Source organism: Mya arenaria, chromosome 17 (assembly GCF_026914265.1).
Source record: "Mya arenaria isolate MELC-2E11 chromosome 17, ASM2691426v1".
NCBI lineage: Eukaryota > Metazoa > Mollusca > Bivalvia > Myida > Myidae > Mya > Mya arenaria.
This window is the reverse complement of record NC_069138.1, coordinates 45,079,769-45,087,103: the sequence shown is the minus strand read 5'-3', so window position 1 is coordinate 45,087,103 and position 7,335 is coordinate 45,079,769.

Below are 7,335 nucleotides of genomic sequence, written 5' to 3'. Positions count from 1 at the left end.
GTGGTTTCCATTTTAGAAATAAAATAATAGTAATTTAATGTAACTTCATATTCAGATATTTTTTTTTCCATGAAAACAGTATTAAAATAAGATTTTAGAGGCATTATAAAAAATCGATGTGAAGTTTTAGGCTGTTCGCGTTTTGTGGTGATAGACTACTGAAAAGGTCAAGGCATCTACAATCATGATTGGAAGAGAAGTTTATATATATTAAAATTGTTTTTATTTTGCTTTCTAAACGGTTAAAATGTTATATAACACTACATCCGGCATTTCCTGCGTCAAGTCATGTGTTTACGGTGGAAAAATAAAACTCGCGCTTTTAGAAAATGGTTGATACCCAAATCCGTGTGTTGGCAAAGACTCAATTCAATCCCTTTCAATGTCCAAATGGCCACTTATTATCGATGATAGGTTGAAGTAGTAAATGAAACAACATAGAACAGTATAACAGATTCAATTACTCGTACTCATGTATACATAAGGATAATAAATTGAAATGCAAATCATGTTAATATACATTTCAATATTCTATTCTATGCGTACACATTTGAATGCAGTATTCCTTAACCATACATGTGTATGTATATATTAGGCCATGTTCATAATGTTATAATTGCAATAGTAAAATCAAAACTATAGGCAAAAGCCCAGTAGTCAAACATTCAAATATAAATCTTTATTTCTTCACAAATTAAGAGCCCAAACGAAACTGAGCGAGATTCATAAACGTATAAACACCACAAACATACCACACATGCATCAACATAGCTTCACTGATAACTGATGGGATTACAGCCCTAGAACGGTCAGTGGAACTCAATTTAACTGAAATACGAATCTACTTGGGGTTTTAAACTAGTTTATGTGGCCATAACATCACACTTGTTCCAACTTTTATCAATTATTACAAATCTCATCTGATAAAATTGATAATATGATACTTTGTAAAATGCGGTAAATACATTATCGAACGTAAATGGAAATTTGTCGGGGTTAATGATGGTGACAATAGACACGTGACTATTTAAGAGAGGGCAGAACACTAACAACAATGAAAGGCTGTAGGCCGGCCGCCACTGGTCAGTTTGGATCCCATGAGCATTTCCCGTTTTCTGTAAAAACAGCGTTCCTTTTGGAATCAGCAGATTGATTTCTGACGTCGGATAGCTCGGTAGGGTTTGAGAGTACCCATAAAACTGATAGGTCTAGTAGTTTGACCCTACGTAAATTCGATAGGTCTAGTAGTTTGACCTTACATAAATGCCAAGTTGTTTTAAAGATAGATAGTGAATTGTTTACCAAATATAGAAAACGTGAGAGCCCATGAAACTTAAACTGTTGTCTGATAACTATACCTGCGTTTGATGTACATGATTCGACGATACAAGCCTACATAAACCGGTAATCGTCTTACTTAGTGTTCGTTGTGTGTTTAACATCACCGTGGCTTTAAAGTTTGCCTTGACGTCGTAGGTCAATACAATATACTTAAAATGCACACACAACCAGCCCCCACCCCAGCCTACCCCCCCCCCCCCCAAAAAAAAAAGAAAGAACAAGAAGATTGTTCGGTAGTGTTCGTCTACAATAGTACACGTTTGTGTGGAGGCGTATTTCATGAAGCAATCCAACTGTTCATGAAGTGTTATTGTTGATGACGACAAATCGTACGACATGGCAAGGTTGATACGATTCTTAATCATCTGTAAAGATTACCTTAATAGTTTTACCCATCGGTTACAACATATTCATGCCCTACACATTGCTTCCTTATATAGTGGTTGTTGTCCTATCAGTTATAGAAAAAAAGAAAGTCTATCGGTTCGGTTCCTCACCAAGACTTATTTCAGATTCATCGGCTTGCTTTCAAAATCACATTCACATTGCAATCTTATTTACGTTTTTAAATAAAGTCGTATTTTCATTCGCACGTTTTACCATAACATCATGCGTCCCATTTTATAACCACGGCGCATTAATTCTTTAAACATGTCATGTCAAAAATAAGATCTGAAGATACCTGATAAAAGCCTTAAAAACAAAACTGACGAAATAAAACATGGCGCTGACAATTAAATTTATTGCCTCATTTTCAGGACTTAGATTAGGAAAAAATATATTCAATAAAGAACTAAACGAACGTTTATGAATGTAAATTCAAACGCATTATGTAATGAAGTGTTCTTTAAAATGATAATGCATATACTTAAAATGCACCCCCCCCCCAAAAAAAAGGGGGGGGGGAACGGTGTTCGGTACTGTTTGTCTACAAAAGTGCACGTTTATATGAAGGCCATTTTAGTGAACCACAGACAGGGACTTTTCATCTCGAAGTGCTTGATCATCTACTATTAAAATATTTCGTTCGGAGAGGCTTTAATAATTATGCTATACCATCGGTCCCAAAATCACAAAGCGGTTACTTTCCTATGATGTACAGTAATCGCTGTCACTTGTGTTTATTTGTTTTACATGTTTGTTATAAAAACTGATGTCCACATGTTCTTGTATAAAACTGAAACTGAACTACGCTTGTCATGTGGTGATGATCAAAATACATGACTTCACTCAAACACTCAAATGAAATTTTTCTTTCATTTGAAATAAAGAATATCTTTATCTTTGAAACAACATATTTCAATGGAATTTTAATGAAATATTGCGAATAATGTGTTAGCTATTTAATAAAACAAACTTATAAATGTAGTGGCATATGACTGACATCTCTGTTCGTCAAGGGAGATCACTGCGTTAGAGAATGCACCGGACCTTCTCAGTGCTTCTGTTCCCTCGTTTATAATATCTACGGAACGATTGTGTGATAAACAAAATAATGCATTAAAAACGTTTTTGCATCAGCTTATATTGTGTTCCTTTAAGGTCAATAGTGTTGTGACGTGTACGCTCCAAATATTACACAATAGATGAAGCGCTACACTCACCTTGGCATCTGATGTTCTCACTAGCAGATGCAGGGTTGGGGAAACACCCGGCGCCCACCTCCCCTTAAATCGTCCAAGTGCTTACAAGAGTAATAAAATACGTCCATTATGCACCATTTCGGACTCTAATTTTTTCTTGGGGGAATACCCCCGAACCACCTGCCAAAACTTTTAACTCTGAGGGCGCCCCTAAGTTACAAACAATTACAGCTCGTTTTTTTCCGGAAGCTCCAGAAATTGTCGCTTTTTATCAGAACATATCAATAGTCGAAGGAGAGAAAATCTCTTTGGTTTGCATCACTCTGGCGAAAGAATCAACGACAAAGACGTTACAGGCGGTCATTCAGAGATGATCCTTGAAATTGTAAAACAGTTTTGTCTAAGAACACTTCGTAGCGGGAAAAGTTATTGCTAAGGTAATGTTTCCGCGCAATAACGTCGAAGTTGAAGGTAAATTTAATTTTATATAATTTTAATATATCAACCAGTTAAGTAATATGTTATTCATCATTTTACAATTGTATAGTTGTTATAGCTCTTAACGCGTTCAAGTAACATTTTTCCCAAACGTGCTGGAGAATCTACCACAACGTCCGGATTTTCAAAAAAGAAAAGAAATACGCTTTTTAGCGTGTTGACCTCTAGGCCAGGCGTGTCCCCTTCCATACGTACTAGGTCATACACCGCTTACGTGAATCTAGTTAGTACCAGAATCAGCCGTAAATCGGGTTTCGTACTTCTTTGGAACTTATGGTTAGGGTTTAGATGAATTCTAAAACGGGGGTATGTATTTCTTTAGACCTTGCGGTCAATGATAACCTTTGAAAGTGCAATCAATTATTTCCAACGGGGTCCTTTGTTTTAGGGTGCTATACCCTAGCTCTTTTTCGAAGAGACCCCTTGGTTTTTTTACGTGCTCGATATGTGTTTGCGGGTTGGTATCCCCTAAAAGATACGGTTTGTAGTATGCCTACAATATTTCATCGACTTTATGCCTCAAGTACCATCAATATCCGAACATTGGCTTTCTTGAACTGATGCCGGTGCTTGAATGCGAGCAGGCGAAGTATCGAAGGGTCGTGTCTTCCATATAACGGAATAGGCATTGCTAGGTACGAGAACAGGTAGTAGTCGAATTATCTTTTGTGAACTTGGGATACCTTAAAAACTACCGGCTGGATAATTGTATAAAAAGGCCGGAAGTATTTTGTCTGGCCGGGTAATGCATGCTCAGGTCGGAAAACTTGTCCATCTGTCTGCTTGTAGGACAGTCAGGCCTGTCAGAAATACATATCTTTTTTCACCGATACCAATGTGCAACATTACGCGTATTGCCCTATAATTAAAATAAAGGATCTATATTTCAATAGATGTACGTGTATGTACTTTTTTGCCAAAATATGGCTTCTATGCATGCTTTCCCTATTCTTCATAAGGGGCTTGTAGTCGGTAAGCGTTTACCAATGGCGAGTATGTGCATGAATTGAACTCCTTGGAGTTAATATGAATGGGTGTTTAAATTTAGATTGTGTGTACTAAGCAGCACAAATCAATATGTGTGTATGATTCTAGAAGTACTGTAATGTATAAAAAGACTTTATATATATATATATATATATATATATATATATATATATATATATATATATATATATATATATATATATGTTCCACACTTCCACCAAAAGAATTAACACTCACGAAAATGCGATCATTTATTAAATAATGATACGGCTTATGAAACAAAATATTTAAATTAAGAACTATCAATTACATATGAAAGTGAATTTGTTTGCATTAGTTAAATGCAATAATTCCCAAATGAATTGGTGGTATATTTTTTCTCTTATTTTAAAGGTGTACTTCTGTGTGTTCAAAGGCTCCCATCATAATCACTCATTTATCAAGTAACTATTTGGACTATGTTATTTGACTTAGGGCATGTACTTAAGTTTGATCAGTTCAATCTCCTTCCTAGGCCAAGGTAACCAAAAATGAAAAATGAAAACTAACAGTGGATTGTTTCATACATCGAACTTATCAAATATTGTCTAAATATTTCTAATGCTTTAGTTATGCTCACTGTGAAAATATAGACTTAATGACAGTGCTGTAAAGCAAAAAAAGATCTTTTTCCACTACTATGTCTAAACAGCATCCGGATTAAGTTGCAAATCCAGAATTTTTGCAAACTTATTTTTTTTATTTTTCACCCAATGTTTTTTATTTTTGTATTTTTAAAATGTGTTAGGTAATACTAATAAGAGATATTTTTTGTTTCCTGAAATTTAATTTAGAAATATGTTTTTTTGGCATTTAAAGTCAACTTTTCCAATGGGAGTCCCATTGGAAAATGGCCTTCCCATTGGAAAAATGGTTTTTCCAATTGGAAAATCAGCCCAACATTTTTTGTTGGAAAATTCTCCCACATTTTCAAAAAAGGAATTAGTGATTAATAACAATCATTATCATTAATGGTTATAATGTTATCTAGAAAAAGTGCGTTTATAGTACTTTTTATCATTTTTTGTAAAAAAAAATCCCGTCGACCATTTTTTCCAATTGGATATTTCCCACGATTCAATATGGGAAAAGTCAGGAAATTGGAAAACTCCAATTGGAACATTGTCCCATTGGAATCTTCCAATTGGTAACATTGGCAATGGGCTTAATCCAATTGGAGGTTCTGGCAATAAATTTTAATGGGAAAATATTTCAACTTTCCTAAATCTCTTAAAAGAACACCTATTTATTTATTTAGGAATATATTTGAAGTTTTGTTTTATTGTTTACCTGTGTCCTGACATTGTATCCATCCAATTCCAAGCTAATACTTCTGTGCTGATATCTTAGCGATAAGATTTAAGCATCTTTTAATGAATTTGAATGCAATAAATCATATCAAAAATTACCTGAAGTATTCTTACTCAACCAGTGACACAAATTCCATTTTTTAAATATCTTTACACTAGTTCATCTCCTCAGACGCCATTTTTAATCGATTAAGTTGTGGTTGCAAACGACTAAGAACTTATTCATTTTTTCAAAGCTATACTCACTTTTACGCTTGAAAATGTTATTTCGGTTGTCAGTACCTTTACACAGAAAATGTACCATTTTCTTGATTTTTAATGAAGATGTAATTAATTGATGGAAATCCATATGAAATGTTTTACCTAAGATAATAGTTTATTTCATACACACTGTTCTGCAGGGGAGCAGGACCTTTCAACCCCAAGAGGCTTTTTAACCCTTCTAAAAAAGAACACTTTTCAGTTTTCAACCCTTAGACTTTTAAACCCCTATTTCAAAGACTTTTCAACCCCTACCTGTTTGGACTTTTTAACTCCTATAACAAAGACTTTTCAACCCCTAGTTGAATTATTTTAATAACCATATTAAAGACTTTTTAACTCCTAAACCAAAGACTTTCCAACCCCTATTATTTGGTTTTGAGCTGGTCCAAGCTAAACACCATTAAAAATGCTGCAAGGCATTTTAGAATGTTAACATGCATCATGTGCCAATGCCTTCCTCAAACAGTATTACTAGTATATGTTTTAGAAAAAAATATCGAACTGTACAAACATGTAAGGCTGGTGAATTTTGCATTACAAAATAAACGCTATTAATTGGTAATTAATGCCATGTTGTCACTTTACTACATACCCGGTAGTAGTATATAAGCCAGTCATCCTACAAGATAGTAGTGAAGCAAAAATACACATATGATGATTACTTGTAGATCATCTTGTATATGTGGAAAAAATGAACTTGTTATCTAGCTGATTGTAAAAACACTTTGTCATTCTTAAAGGGACTCGTACCTCATTGGCACCAAATAATCATTTTCCAGGTAATGTGTCTGAAATAATTAGTTAACTCTTTGATACTGAAATTGCAGAACAAAATACAATGAAAGTATGAAAATAAAGTCTTGTTTTAATCAGGGGTGAACCTACGCTTTTTACGTCATGGACAAATAAATAGCATAACCACTCAGCAAAAGGGACTCATACATAATTTATGGATATTTTGATCATGCATACCTTGGAAGCAACACCTTTTATTTCGTATTTAAAACAAATTTGCTAAAGAACCACAATTTACAAACTACGAGCTATAACTTATACAATAAACTCATACCTGGTTGAGCATTTTTGATGTAGAAATGAGGCACCCAAACTGCCAACAAGTACATATATGCATGCATAAATATTGAAGCAATGGTTAACATAGTCGCTTAAGTATATCCCTCACGCATCAAAATTAATTTTGCAATTGCACTAGTGGCCAGAAGGGGGGGGGGGGTGACCCCCCCCCCCCCACAACCACAACGTACCGATGTCGTCCAAGTTAACTTTTCGTTTCGAGGCAGGGGATACAGGGT